This window comes from Sinohyriopsis cumingii, unplaced genomic scaffold, assembly GCF_028554795.1.
Source record: "Sinohyriopsis cumingii isolate HCF-2022 unplaced genomic scaffold, ASM2855479v2 utg003322l, whole genome shotgun sequence".
Lineage (NCBI taxonomy): Eukaryota > Metazoa > Mollusca > Bivalvia > Unionida > Unionidae > Sinohyriopsis > Sinohyriopsis cumingii.
The window spans coordinates 287,982-304,582 of NW_028316456.1; the positions used below are offsets into that span (position 1 = coordinate 287,982).

Consider the following 16,601-nt stretch of genomic DNA (forward strand, 5'->3'; position numbering starts at 1 on the left):
GGCTCGTTGGTCTAGGGGTATGATTCTCGCTTAGGGTGCGAGAGGTCCCGGGTTCAAATCCCTGACGAGCCCAGCATTTTATCATGTTTTACTTTGCCAACTGTGTCGCTATCGATACAATAACGTATAATTATTGTTCAATAAAACTTATACGCCTACTTTCTTTTAATTCCTTCAAAGAGCACAAACGTCTAACAGCCAAGCCAGCTAAGCGTGCACTGATACATATATGCAATGAAATATACATTTCTTCACTAAGCTCTGAGTAAGACCTGTACACTATGACAATCTGGTATTGATAACAAAGACTTGATAAGGTGTTGTCATCGTAAATTGTCTGACTACATATATGGTATATTATTACACATGTGTCAGTGGAAAGTAATTATGCGAATACGAGTTGGTGGTATACCACTTAGGGGACGTCCATTAATTATGTCAACAATTTTTAGGCAATTGTTACTCCCCCCTCCCCCCTTTGTCAACAACTGTCAAACTTTCAGTGACCTCCCTAATAAATTTGTACCCCCTCCCCCACAAACTAACAATATTTTATACGGCTGGCTTTTATGCTAAAAATAGAATTATGGAAATTAAAAGGTCTACAAATAAATTTTAATACATTTTTTTTACTTGTTTAACAGATTTCTTGGAGGGATATCTCATGGACTTCAATATATATAGCACCTATACATATAAAATAGATGCTATTTAATAGACGTCCATGGATAGCTATACTATTTAGATGTCTATGGCTCAGTGCAGTCTTTTAATTTAGTAACAGCTTCCCTTAAAAATCTGTCTGCAGTCTACAATCTACATTGAATAAAAACAAAATATGATGATGAAAGACTATGACTTTCTTGGCAAGAGCTCAACCGGTTTAGGATTGAACTGGTGGGCTGTTGACGGGCGAGCGAATGTGTGCCATACCAACGCACCGACTAATTTCCTATTTTTTGATTTATTAAATTTATTGTTAAAAATAACATTGTTGACGTCAATTTATCCTGAATTCCCCCCTCCCCCATGTCAACAATTGTCACACTTGTTCAAACCCCCTCCCCCATTTTGTTGACATAATTAATGGACGACCCCTTATTTATAAAATAAAGGGTAACAACATATGCTCAATGTACATATAGCGGTTCCTATAATCAAGTATGCAAGCTAATATTTGTTAAAAGACATTAAAACTTGCATGCAGGAGATATAAAAACATTTCAATTGTATCAGAATTTACAGATGGTATGTCCATGGCCAACAACAAGAGTACACAGACAAGATGATAACTGATATAGCAGTTAGAAAACGAGAAGGTGTTCATTTCTAATATATCTACTGTGCACGATTTTATCCCATGTATAACGTTATAAACAAGGAAATGTAGACAAAAAGGATGATCAGTGCTAATACTCAACGAGTTAAATATATGAATACCTATCCAAGATCATGCTACACGTATCTTCTTCCAAACATCTACGGCAATGATAGCCAAATATACGCCTCCAAATACAGACCCATAGTGTTTAATAAAGTCGTTAGGCACGTGGTAAAGATTATTTACACATATTGTCATGCGAAACCTATTGGTGCATCTAACACCAGTGCACCATTCAAAGCATTGGTTATCTCTTCTCTTCCATTTGATACCACTCTTCTGGGACGTTGAATCGACAGCAACGAAAATCCTACAGCGGCCTCAGTTCTAGTTGGAGAGGTCATGCTTTGTCACTACTCGAAGGTTAATTCCAGCTTAGATATTTTTACTTGTTCCGAATGCCCGAGAGAATGACTCAAAGTTTCAATTTCCATGAAGGTAACTCTCTTTTGCCTTCATTGCACGACAAACGGACTTTCTCTTAATTAAAAGCGCTAAACAAAAAGAAATGCCATTGTGTTTCAAAGTCCAAAAGCAACCACACCAAATCTTTTCAATTAGTTTCTTTAGTTTGAGAGGATAACGAAATACAAACGCTGGCTATCGTGCCAATCAAAGTTTCATTCCAATTAATGGAGGTATTATAGGATACGGCAATATGTATTTGAACTCTGTAGATCTGTGCAAACAATACAGCTATTCTGACAGAGAATGAAACTTGAAAAAACAAAAATACCAAGCAAAACGAGGAATTCAGTGCACTCCTATCAGCGACTCTTCCAGAAGCGAGTGCTATATAAACTTTAAGGAAACAATACCATTACCTTTTACCGTTTCATTTTACAGTGTGAACTTTTACGAACTTTTATTACTTTCCTTAAGAACTTTCAGAATGTTCACCTTAATTGGTATCTCTCTCGTGCTATATGGAAAACTCTGATGACTGTTAAAGTGATGTAAATGAAATGAAAACAAAATTTAGAAATTATAATAGAATTGCAAAGTAATAGCATACGGCTAACTTAGGTTCACTGACCCATGAATACATAATACTGAAGCAAGTAAAATTACACAGAACACGAAATAGCTAAATTTCATTTCGTATTCAACAGCAAAGACTATGTGTAGCTGGAAGCAAAGACTGTGCAACTGTAAGCAAGGAGATAAGCAGCTGTAAGCCGGTGGATGAAGATGATATAATTCTGTTGATTTTGGAAATATAATATACAATATAATACAAATATGATTCATTAAAAAAGTACATATTTACCATTCGATATATATTATATTTATATTTTTTCCCAAAAATATGTATCAGTCTTTGTATGTAATTTAATCTAAAATTACTTTTACAAAATATCCATCCGCTCCTGTGCCCTATTGGTCAGAGCGTCCGCCTCGAATGCGAGAGGTCGTGGGTTCGATCCCCTGCCGAGTCATACCAAAGACTTACAAAACTGGTACTAACAGATGCCTCGCTTGGCTCTCATCATTAAGAGGTTAGAGTTAGGACTGGTCGGCCTGGTGTCAGGATAATGTGAATGGGAGTGACATCAAACTACATGTCTGAGGCATGATGCCCCAGTGCTAGACATCACCATAAACTGTCATACTGCAGACATCGTAGTGACCTTAAAGCTAACTTAACAATCCAAATCACACACGCACAAACAAAATTTCCTTCATTAAACCTATCAGGTTAACTGACACTTTATTGTGAGCACGTTTCATCAGTTCTTTCTTGACAGTTATCATCGGTTAGTGACAGTTATAAATTTTGCCAGGCTGTATCAGGACACAGGAGCGTAAGCTATTGAAGGACTACAGGGATGATGAAACCATGGAGGTATGATATATTACATTATATAATGTACAACCTACATTACCGAGCATGACATTCATTCAATTATCAGAGTAGAACGGCTCGTTGGTCTAGGGGTATGATTCTCGCTTAGGGTGCGAGAGGTCCCGGGTTCAAATCCCGGACGAGCCCAAATTTTATCGTTGTTTTTCGTCGCCCGAAATTTCTTTTACTGTTATTTTCAACTTCTATTTTAATTGCTTCAAACAGTAAAAATGTCTGACCGCTAAGGCAATCTTTGCAGTCACTGATAAATATATGACTTTTGTACTGAAATATATATTTCAACACTTGGTTCTGAGAAACACCAGTGTACGATACATATTCATATATATATAAGAAAATAAATTATAAACGGAACAAGTTTATGCTAAAGTCTGACACGTATGTTTAACAAGTGTATCACAACACTTATTTATTATATTTTTCTGTAACAGAAATGCCTAATCATAACATTATTGAACTTCACTGACTGACATCGTAAATTGTGTGACTGCATATATGATATTTGGTACCACATTTTTCAGTATACGGAATTATGTCATCGTTAATGCGAATTTGTGTTATATCACTTATTTATAAACATATGAGTGACAACATACGCTAGAAACACGAGCGTCCTCAGTGTAGATGCATGGGGTATTACAAAACAGCCTGCAATAAAGCATTTTTCAAAAGACATGAAGAACTATATACAAGAGGTATATTGACATTTGAATCGCATCAGACTTTATAGATGGCATGACTGTGGCCAATAACTAGAGTACAAAAAATGATTTTGTAAAAGGATGGGGATCTTGACTGAAACTGATTGAAAATTTCTTTTGGAACAACAAATGAACGGAAAACAAAACAGCAACAAAAGACACAGCGATTCATTATATTGATTATGAGTGATAACACCTTTTGTCTAGAAAAAGGGGGAAGATATTAATAAATTAAAAAATGATGGAAAAATATATTATGGATCCTTTTATAAATGTATACTGACTTTGAAACCTAAAAGGAAGAAAGTCAGTGTAAAACTGTGTGATACTATTCAACAAGTTACAGATCCGCCGACAAGTGGTTATTCCTATGTTGTTTCATGATAAGATGGAAAGTTTATGTTCATGGATTTATATCGTGAGGAACATGTGGTTGCAAACTTCCTTTATGAATGGTTCACGACATGAAAAAGATTTGTCATGTTTTCAAATCGAAACATTAGATGAAGACAAGATTAACTTTGAAAATGCAACTTTTATCCACATGTATAGTCAATAAATCAACGATGACGAAGTCAATGACCATTGTCACGTCAGTGGTCAATTTAGGGGTGCCGCACAGTGCCTATACTTTATTCTTAAAATATCTCCTTTTAAAACTCGATTTCAATATTATTTTATAAACCTGAAGATTATGATCGACATTTGATAATGGCGGCTGCTGGGAAAACAAACTTAGGTTATGCATACATATTAATATAGATAAATGCAGTTCCTTTATTTTTGTGTAATTACGATTTTTTTTGATCGTTTGTAATTTCTTAATAGCAGATTGGATAAGCCATCGTCTAATCTATTTGAAAATTTTTTAAAGAAAATCCAGTGATTTTCCTGATGAATATGAAAATTGAACTGTTAGCTGAAAATGGGATTTAACCATTATGATTATATTGATAGGTTTTATTAATGAACCTACACTTAACTATCCCCACCCCATTAAGACACGGATGAATTTCATTATAGGATTAAAGGATCATGGTTGGGTATGTATCGATGTTTAAATTTTACCCAATCACTTACAATGTAAATTAAGTCCGAAGGATTTCTTTCACACGAAAAAGTGTTTGTCGATGTGTAGAAAGTACCACATCAGTATCACGTTATTTTTACGTTCAATTCTATTGTAGAAAAAGCAGTCATTTTATAAAAATTGGAATGTTTCATGTTTAATTAAATATGTGACATCAGATGAAGATTATGCTCATTTTAAAAATGTATGAATTATATGTCAAATATACCTCTTAGGTGAATATCACGATCTATACTTAAAAACGACCGTCTTGTTGCCTGCTGGCGACTTTGATAATGTGAGGAATACAGACATGACACATTATGGCTTATATCCAGCCCATCTTTTTAAACTCCGTGTATAGTTGGAATACAGTACTTAAATAACCCCAATGTATTAACATTTATTGCTATGCATATCTTTATTGAATTGGGATAAAGAGATGGTATTCTAATTGTTTTGAAAATATATGCTAAGGATAATAACCAGTTTGTTAATTGTTACGACGAAAATGTATTTATTTGTTCGATTGTATATTTGGATCATTATAATTTATATGTCTCGGCTATGATGAAAGCGTTTCGTGTTGGTCGAATTAAGCGGATATCTTCCGGCTTCTTAAAGTGGCTATATTTTGGTAGCTGACCCTGATGGAACTGAAAATCTACACAATGTTCATAATGGTTACGGACTGGTTCCTGAAACGTTAACTGTTAAGAAGGAATGTCTAAGCAACTTTCAAAAACAAATTAGTAAACGAACTAGTATGTTTTAACAGGATGAAGCTGGGATGGGGTTCTATTTAGCGAAGACACTGAAAGCAATTTCATGTATGATGTGTTTATTTATTATGGAATTGAGCGATAAATGAAATCAGACATAACCGTATGCATCACATCAAACAATGGAAATGATGCCCACCGAGTTAAAAAAACTCATATGATGGAATAAAATCGTTCCTAACTGAGCAAATCAGAACATGTAACTTCAACGAGTAATCAAACAGAAATCAACATATAGAACTTATAAATAAATATGATTGATATATATAGATTTATCACCATGGTTGATCAATGTTCAAGATGTAAATACATATGGACAATGTTTAATTGTACACAAAATATGCATAATGTTCCATTTATTACCAAAGGTATCAAAGTATGCAATTTCTATACAAGTATGAATACAGTTTCAACCACAGGTAGGATACATGTATTTTTTATTTCTACGCACATAGTCATTCTGAATTATTGATTTCACTCGTATAGTGATAATCAATTATTGATTCACTCGTATAGTGATAATGCATATTGATGTAACTCGTATAGGGATAATGGATATTGATTTAACGCTTATAGTGGTAAAGAATTATTGATTCACTCGTTTAGTGATACCGAAATGTTGATTTGACCCGTATAGTTATAATGAATATTGATTTCACTCTTATAGTAATATTGAATTATTGATTTCGCTCATATAGTGATAATGAATAGTGATTTCAGTCGTATAGTGATAATGAGCATTGATTTTAGACGTATAATGATAATGAATTATTGATTTTACACGTATGATAATAATGAATATTCATTTCACCCATACAGTGATAATGAATATTGATTTCTCTCGTATAGTGATAATTCATGTTGATTTAACCATAAAGTGATACTGAATTCTTTTTTCACTCACATAGTCATTATGAATATTGATTTCACTCTCATAGTGATAATGAAATATTGATTTCACTCATATAGTGATATTGAATATGATTTCACTTGTATAGTGAAATTAAATTATTGATTTCACTCGTATAATAATACTGAATTATTGATTTCACTCGTATAGTTATACTGAATATTGATTTCACTAGTATATTGATAATGCATATTGATTTCATTCTTATAGTGATACTGAAATATTGGTTTCACTCGTATAATGATAATGAATATTGATTTCACTCGTATAGATATATTGAATTATTGATCTCACTCGTATAGTGATAATGAATATTGATTTCACTCGTATAGTCATAATTCAAGTTATGAGGCTGCTTCTCCTCCTGCGTCTACAAAAGGAAAGTTGCTGGCCGCAAAAGCGGAAAGGAAGATCTGCGATATATTTTTCTTTAAAAGCGTGAAAGGCAGATAAATGCAACAAAATGTCATTAAAGGTTCGACGAGAACAACAAGACTAAAGATAAGTAGGATTTGACCTGTTTTTAGACATTTTGCTGACCGAAAACTCCATCAGTGTAATAACTTAATGAGAGTAAATATTCAATAATTAGATAATAACGATGGTGATGATCATTGTCGCCGATAGCACTAATTATTACAATAAAGAAATCTTATTAACAGTTGGCAACTTGAAATTTCTTGAGTGATATTATATTTTCTTGGGTTTATGACAGGACATTGCATATGGAGTCCAATTGTGGATGTTATGTTCAAATCATATATTGCACAATTATTTTACAATAAATTGTTAATTATCCAAATGAAGTTGGAAAAGGATAGAGAGAAGGATTCCATCGACTCATCAGTTTTATTTCTACAGTAAAAGTAAATAGTCGTTAAAAAAGCTGATTGTTTCATTTCTTTGTGGGGACAAGGAGGCCCGAGACTCTCATTCCACCTAGATTTTGTTTCCTCTACCTCAACATAATATGGCAAGATAAATTTTAATATGTTCAATTTATTTGGGGCTTGAACTTATTGTTCATAACCTTCCCCACCACCTTGATTGAATGGCCAGTGCCTACATGATTTATATCAAATTTGGTATGCAAATCATACTAGTGGACTATGTCTTCCATTTACTATTTTGAATTTTTAAGTTCGGTACTTTTAATACTTTTTCCAATCGTCTGCCTTCTCCTTCATTTATTTACTTTCATTTTTTCTACAAATCGTGCAAGCTTGAAGATATCTGTATGAAATTTTATTGACGTATGAAACAAACGCTGACTCTGTTATTTTTTTAGAATTTGTCATTTTTAATGGAAAATCCTTGAGAGAGTTTTCATTTCCTTTCTATACATTACTGGGAGAAATCGGGATACAAATGACGTTGTCTTCTTTATATCAAATATTGTTATTAACAACGGTTTGGAAAGGATATAGGTTTTCAAAGTACATCGCTTTATTTATTGGCAATGAAATAGAAGTTATCGTTTAATTTAACTAATTGGTCCATTGAAGATTGTTCGGCGTTTTATTTTAATTTCCTGTTGGATTGCACTCCTAATAGGCAGGTCCTTTCAGATTTTCTTATAATCGTTGCTAAAGTATTTTCATTCCTAATTACAAGTCCATGTGGATAGGTTTCCAGAATATGGGATGTTATGCTTTGTTTTTTTAAGATTTACGTTTATGTTGAGACATAAAATTTACAATTACTTTTCAATTGTTACACTCTGAAAATAACACGAACACAAGGTTATCAAACTTATTCAGTTTTTCAGCTAGTTGTAATTGAACTAATTTGTCACGCATCTTATAAAATAATGTATTGTTTGTTTTTGTTTCATTAAAATATGAAAACTATTTATGTGTTTTGTATATAATTAAGACAGTTGCAAATATTGAATTATTTATACGTCATTACACATATCATGTTTGGTCTTAAAATCATAAAGCAACATTGTATGTCGCATCAGTATTAAAACAACCCTATTAATTTAATAAATTAGTAACAGATCACAATACAAAACTAATGACTTTAGGAGAATTCACTAGTAAATATTTTTATATTTGAAGTTGACTTATATAAACATGAGATGTATTTCCACCATCATATTCTACGGTGTGACCACATAGTTTTACGTTTGTCCATCCACCATGTCAGTATTCACACTGCCATAATCTATGGCGAGGCTAAACAGTTTTACCCATGTGAATCCAACTTGTCACTATAACATTACATCATGCATTTTGTTCAGCTGCAGTACACATGCTGATATAACAAGATTACAAATCTTTTTGGCATCAGTACGGTGAAGTGCTTTCAAACATATAAATCGATCAATTAGGTACCAATGGTCCTTTCTACAGTTTGCCTGATTCCTGATATGACTCTGTTGTATCTCATTTGCTGAGCAGACAAGCGGCCACTATCCCGAAAAGGTGTTGGTAGCCAGGTATTTGGAGAATAAGCACTATATCCAACTTGAAACCCTTGCCTCATGATCTGGTTGTTTCCTTCTTTCACGTGCAAAGGCGCATTTCTGAGAACCCACGCATCATGCGTTGACCAAGGCCATTCATCAAATCCATCCATTATAAGTAATCTTTGGTCTACGACAATCGTGTAGCTCTGCTGATGGGAAGCCTTTTCTGTTAATATAGTCTCTTTCTCCAGCCATTCGATTGACTAATCTGATAGATACGCCATCAATAAACTCTGCAACATCGGGTATACCACTGACAGCCCGAAAAGGACGACAGACTTTATCGACGGCGGTCATGGTCAGGATATTTGAAAAATTTGTAGTCATTGTCTACAATAACCACGGCTGCAGTATCAACACAATAATGAAAAGTATTAGGGAAATACCAAATACCAAACAGATTCGCAGTCTCTTTAATACGTTCCAATTTACTAATACGAACCAGTATCTATTTAAGGGAGAAATTGCTTCCTGTTCACCGTCCTTTCTTAACGAAATATCCGCAAACTCTGGCAATAAGATGTTATAAACTGTTTAACCTATCAGCAAAGCCATTCACTTTGTCCATATCATCTGATCGAGCTAATATGCAAAGCAATATAATATCGTCAAATTTTTGCATTATCGCCGTTTCTTCTCTTTCTATGGCGAGAAGCCATTCACAGATTGGGAGTAAGACCTCGAAGTGCTCTGAGCCGGCATATTATAATGTACTCTACTAGTTTGAGAGCGTAATCTCGAATTGATCATATAAGTAACCTGGTTGTGGTGCAATCCACAACTGGATAGCTCAAAAGTAATCAGTTTTAACATTGCGAACACTTTGCTCGTGCAGCATTGATGTAATAAATACATCGAGGTATGCATCATTACAAAGTACAACCTGCAGCTTTAAACTTGACATTCATACAATTATCGGAACAGAGATTACTTTCATCACGGCTCGTTGGTCTAGGGGTATGATTCTCGCTTAGGGTTCAAATCCCGGACGAGCCCAGCATTTTATCATGTTTTACATTACCAGCTGTGTCGCTATCGATACAATAACGTATAATTATTGTTCAATAAAACTTATACGCCTACTTTCTTTTAATTCCTTCAAAGAGCACAAACGTCTAACAGCCAAGCCAGCTAAGCGTGCACTGATACATATATGCAATGAAATATACATTTCTTCACTAAGCTCTGAGTAAGACCTGTACACTATGACAATCTGGTATTGATAACAAAGACTTGATAAGGTGTTGTCATCGTAAATTGTCTGACTACATATATGGTATATTATTACACATGTGTCAGTGGAAAATAATTATGCGAATACGAGTTGGTGGTATACCACTTAGGGGACGTCCATTAATTATGTCAACAATTTTTAGGCAATTGTTACTCCCCCCTCCCCCATTTGTCAACAACTGTCAAACTTTCAGTGACCTCCCTAATAAATTTGTACCCCCTCCCCCACAAACTAACAATATTTCATACGGCTGGCTTTTATGCTAAAAATAGAATTATGGAAATTAAAAGGTCTACAAATAAATTTTAATACATTTTTTTTACTTGTTTAACAGATTTCTTGGAGGGATATCTCATGGACTTCAATATATATAGCACCTATACATATAAAATAGATGCTATTTAATAGACGTCCATGGATAGCTATACTATTTAGATGTCTATGGCTCAGTGCAGTCTTTTAATTTAGTAAGAGCTTCCCTTAAAAATCTGTCTACAGTCTACAATCTACATTGAATAAAAACAAAATATGATGATGAAAGACTATGACTTTCTTGGCAAGAACTCAACCGATTTAGGATTGAACTGGTGGGCTGTTGACGGGCGAGCAAATGTGTGCCATACCAACGCACCGACTAATTTCCTATTTTTTGATTTATTAAATTTATTGTTAAAAATAACATTGTTGACGTCAATTTATCCTGAATTCCCCCCTCCCCCATGTCAACAATTGTCACACTTGTTCAAACCCCCTCCCCCATTTTGTTGACATAATTAATGGACGACCCCTTATTTATAAAATAAAGGGTAACAACATATGCTTGAAAATTATCGTCCTCAATGTACATATAGCGGTTCCTATAATCAAGTATGCAAGCTAATATTTGTTAAAAGACATTAAAACTTGCATGCAGGAGATATAAAAACATTTCAATTGTATCAGAATTTACAGATGGTATGTCCATGGCCAACAACAAGAGTACACAGACAAGATGATAACTGATATAGCAGTTAGAAAACGAGAAGGTGTTGATTTCTAATCTATCTACTGTGCATGATTTTATCCCATGTATAACGTTATAAACAAGGAAATGTAGACAAAAAGGATGATCAGTGCTAATACTCAACGAGTTAAATATATGAATACCTATCCAAGATCATGCTACACGTATCTTCTTCCAAATATCTACAGCAATGATAGCCAAATACACGCCTCCAAATACAGACCCATAGTGTTTAATAAAGTCGTTAGGCACGTGGTAAAGATTATTTACACATATTGTCATGCGAAACCTATTGGTGCATATAACACCAGTGCACCATTCAAAGCATCGTTTATCTCCTCTGTTCCATTTGATACCACTCTTCTGGGACGTTGAATCGACAGCAACGAAAATCCTTCAGCGGCCTCAATTCTAGTTGGAGAGGTCATGCTTTGTCACTACTCGAAGGTTAATTCCAGCTTAGATATTTTTACTTGTTCCGAATGCCCGAGAGAATGACTCAAAGTTTCAATTTCCATGAAGGTAACTCTCTTTTGCCTTCATTGCACGACAAACGGACTTTCTCTTAATTAAAAGCGCTAAACAAAACGAAATGCCATTGTGTTTCAAAGTCCAAAAGCAACCACACCAAATCTTTTCAATTAGTTTCTTTAGTTTGAGAGGATAACGAAATACAAACGCTGGCTATCGTGCCAATCAAAGTTTCATCCCAATTAATGGAGGTATTATAGGATACGGCAATATGTATTTGAACTCTGTAGATCTGTGCAAACAATACAGCTATTCTGATAGAGAATGAAACTTGAAAAAACAAAAATACCAAGCAAAACGAGGAATTCAGTGCACTCCTATCAGCGACTCTTCCAGAAGCGAGTGCTATATAAACTTTAAGGAAACAATACCATTACCTTTTACCGTTTCATTTTACAGTGTGAACTTTTACGAACTTTTATTACTTTCCTTAAGAACTTTTAGAATGTTCACCTTAATTGGTATCTCTCTCGTGCTATATGGAAAACTCTGATGACTGTTAAAGTGATGTAAATGAAATGAAAACAAAATTTAGAAATTATAATAGAATTGCAAAGTAATAGCATACGGCTAACTTAGGTTCACTGACCCATGAATACATAATACTGAACCAAGTAAAATTACACAGAACACGAAATAGCTAAATTTCATTTCGTATTCAACAGCAAAGATTATGTGTAGCTGGAAGCAAAGACTGTGTAACTGTAAGCAAGGAGATAAGCAGCTGTAAGCCGGTGGATGAAGATGATATAATTCTGTTGATTTTGGAAATATAATATACAATATAATATAAATATGATTCATTAAAAAAGTACATATTTACCATTCGATATATATTATATTTATATTTTTTCCCAAAAATATGTATCAGTCTTTGTATGCAATTTAATCTAAAATTACTTTTACAAAATATCCATCCGCTCCTGTGCCCTATTGGTCAGAGCGTCCGCCTCGAATGCGAGAGGTCGTGGGTTCGATCCCCTGCCGAGTCATACCAAAGACTTACAAAACTGGTACTAACAGATGCCTCGCTTGGCTCTCATCATTAAGAGGTTAGAGTTAGGACTGGTCGGCCTGGTGTCAGGATAATGTGAATGGGAGTGACATCAAGCTACATGTCTGAGGCATAATGCCCCAGTGCTAGACATCACCATAAATTGTCATACTGCAGACATCGTAGCGACCTTAAAGCTAACTTAACAATCCAAATCACACACGCACAAACAAAATTTCCTTCATTAAACCTATCAGGTTAACTGACACGTTTATTGTGAGCACGTTTCATCAGTTCTTTCTTGACAGTTATCATCGGTTAGTGACAGTTATAAATTTTGCCAGGCTGTATCAGGACACAGGAGCGTAAGCTATTGAAGGACTACAGGGATGATGAAACCATGGAGGTATGATATATTACATTATATAATGTACAACCTACATTACCGAGCATGACATTCATTCAATTATCAGAGTAGAACGGCTCGTTGGTCTAGGGGTATGATTCTCGCTTAGGGTGCGAGAGGTCCCGGGTTCAAATCCCGGACGAGCCCAAATTTTATCGTTGTTTTTCGTCGCCCGAAATTTCTTTTACTGTTATTTTCAACTTCTATTTTAATTGCTTCAAACAGTAAAAATGTCTGACCGCTAAGGCAATTTTTGCAGTCACTGATAAATATATGACTTTTGTACTGAAATATATATTTCAACACTTGGTTCTGAGAAACACCAGTGTACGATACATATTCATATATATAAGAAAATAAATTATAAACGGAACAAGTTTATGCTAAAGTCTGACACGTATGTTTAACAAGTGTATCACAACACTTATTTATTATATTTTTCTGTAACAGAAATGCCTAATCATAACATTATTGAACTTCACTGACTGACATCGTAAATTGTGTGACTGCATATATGATATTTGGTACCACATTTTTCAGTATACGGAATTATGTCATCGTTAATGCGAATTTGTGTTATATCACTTATTTATAAACATATGAGTGACAACATACGCTAGAAACACGAGCTTCCTCAGTGTAGATGCATTGGGTATTACAAAACAGCCTGCAATAAAGCATTTTTCAAAAGACGTGAAGAACTATATACAAGAGGTATATTGACATTTGAATCGCATCAGACTTTATAGATGGCATGACTGTGGCCAATAACTAGAGTACAAAAAATGCCCCTGATTTTGTAAAAGGATGGGGATCTTGACTGAAACTGATTGAAAATTTCTTTTGGAACAACAAATGAACGGAAAACAAAACAACAACAAAAGACACAGCGATTCATTATATCGATTATACGTGATAACACCTTTTGTCTAGAAAAAGGGGGAAGATATTAATAAATTAAAAAATGATGGAAAAATATATTATGGATCCTTTTATAAATGTATACTGACTTTGAAACCTAAAAGGAAGAAAGTCAGTGTAAAACTGTGTGATACTATTCAACAAGTTACAGATCCGCCGACAAGTGGTTATTCCTATGTTGTTTCATGATAAGATGGAAAGTTTATGTTCATGGATTTATATCGTGAGGAACATGTGGTTGCAAACTTCCTTTATGAATGGTTCACGACATGAAAAAGATTTGTCATGTTTTCAAATCGAAACATTAGATGAAGACAAGATTAACTTTGAAAATGCAACTTTTATCCACATGTATAGTCAATAAATCAACGATGACGAAGTCAATGACCATTGTCACGTCAGTGGTCAATTTAGGGGTGCCGCACAGTGCCTATACTTTATTCTTAAAATATCTCCTTTTAAAACTCGATTTCAGTATTATTTTATAAACCTGAAGATTATGATCGACATTTGATAATGGCGGCTGCTGGGAAAACAAACTTAGGTTATGCATACATATTAATATAGATAAATGCAGTTCCTTTATTTTTGTGTAATTACGATTTTTTTTGATCGTTTGTAATTTCTTAATAGCAGATTGGATAAGCCATCGTCTAATCTACTTGAAAATTTTTTAAAGAAAATCCAGTGATTTTCCTGATGAATATAAAAATTGAACTGTTAGCTGAAAATGGGATTTAACCATTATGATTATATTGATAGGTTTTATTAATGAACCTACACTTAACTATCCCCACCCCATTAAGACACGGATGAATTTCATTATAGGATTAAAGGATCATGGTTGGGTATGTATCGATGTTTAAATTTTACCCAATCACTTACAATGTAAATTATGTCCGAAGGATTTCTTTCACACGAAAAAGTGTTTGTCGATGTGTAGAAAGTACCACATCAGTATCACGTTATTTTTACGTTCAATTCTATTGTAGAAAAAGCAGTCATTTTATAAAAATTGGAATGTTTCATGTTTAATTAAATATGTGACATCAGATGAAGATTATGCTCATTTTAAAAATGTATGAATTATATGTCAAATATACCTCTTAGGTGAATATCACGATCTATACTTAAAAACGACCGTCTTGTTGCCTGCTGGCGACTTTGATAATGTGAGGAATACAGACATGACACATTATGGCTTATATCCAGCCCATCTTTTTAAACTCCGTGTATAGTTGGAATACAGTACTTAAATAACCCCAATGTATTAACATTTATTGCTATGCATATCTTTATTGAATTGGGATAAAGAGATGGTATTCTAATTGTTTTGAAAATATATGCTGAGGATAATAACCAGTTTGTTAATTGTTACGACGAAAATGTATTTATTTGTTCGATTGTATATTTGGATCATTATAATTTATATGTCTCGGCTATGATGAAAGCGTTTCGTGTTGGTCGAATTAAGCGGATATCTTCCGGCTTCTTAAAGTGGCTATATTTTGGTAGCTGACCCTGATGGAACTGAAAATCTACACAATGTTCATAATGGTTACGGACTGGTTCCTGAAACGTTAACTGTTAAGAAGGAATGTCTAAGCAACTTTCAAAAACAAATTAGTAAACGAACTAGTATGTTTTAACAGGATGAAGCTGGGATGGGGTTCTATTTAGCGAAGACACTGAAAGCAATTTCATGTATGATGTGTTTATTTATTATGGAATTGAGCGATAAATGAAATCAGACATAACCGTATGCATCACATCAAACAATGGAAATGATGCCCACCGAGTTAAAAAAACTCATATGATGGAATAAAATCGTTCCTAACTGAGCAAATCAGAACATGTAACTTCAACGAGTAATCAAACAGAAATCAACATATAGAACTTATAAATAAATATGATTGATATATATAGATTTATCACCATGGTTGATCAATGTTCAAGATGTAAATACATATGGACAATGTTTAATTGTACACAAAATATGCATAATGTTCCATTTATTACCAAAGGTATCAAAGTATGCAATTTCTATACAAGTATGAATACAGTTTCAACCACAGGTAGGATACATGTATTTTTTATTTCTACGCACATAGTCATTCTGAATTATTGATTTCACTCGTATAGTGATAATCAATTATTGATTCACTCGTATAGTGATAATGCATATTGATGTAACTCGTATAGGGATAATGGATATTGATTTAACGCTTATAGTGGTAAAGAATTATTGATTCACTCGTTTAGTGATACCGAAATGTTGATTTGACCCGTATAGTTATAATGAATATTGATTTCACTCTTATAGTAATAT

At 33.9% G+C, this 16,601-nt stretch overlaps 3 non-coding genes across 3 annotated transcripts; all 3 read left to right on the forward strand.

Annotated features, from left to right (window-relative positions):
• On the forward strand, window positions 1–72 carry Trnap-agg (transfer RNA proline (anticodon AGG)). Its single transcript has one exon. It is a non-coding gene; the product is annotated as a tRNA-Pro (tRNA).
• A 3,230-nt stretch (window positions 73–3,302) lies between these two features.
• Trnap-agg (transfer RNA proline (anticodon AGG)) lies at window positions 3,303–3,374 on the forward strand. Its single transcript has one exon. It is a non-coding gene; the product is annotated as a tRNA-Pro (tRNA).
• Window positions 3,375–13,426: 10,052 nt separating this feature from the next.
• On the forward strand, window positions 13,427–13,498 carry Trnap-agg (transfer RNA proline (anticodon AGG)). The gene has a single exon. It is a non-coding gene; the product is annotated as a tRNA-Pro (tRNA).
• Window positions 13,499–16,601: the final 3,103 nt, after the last annotated feature.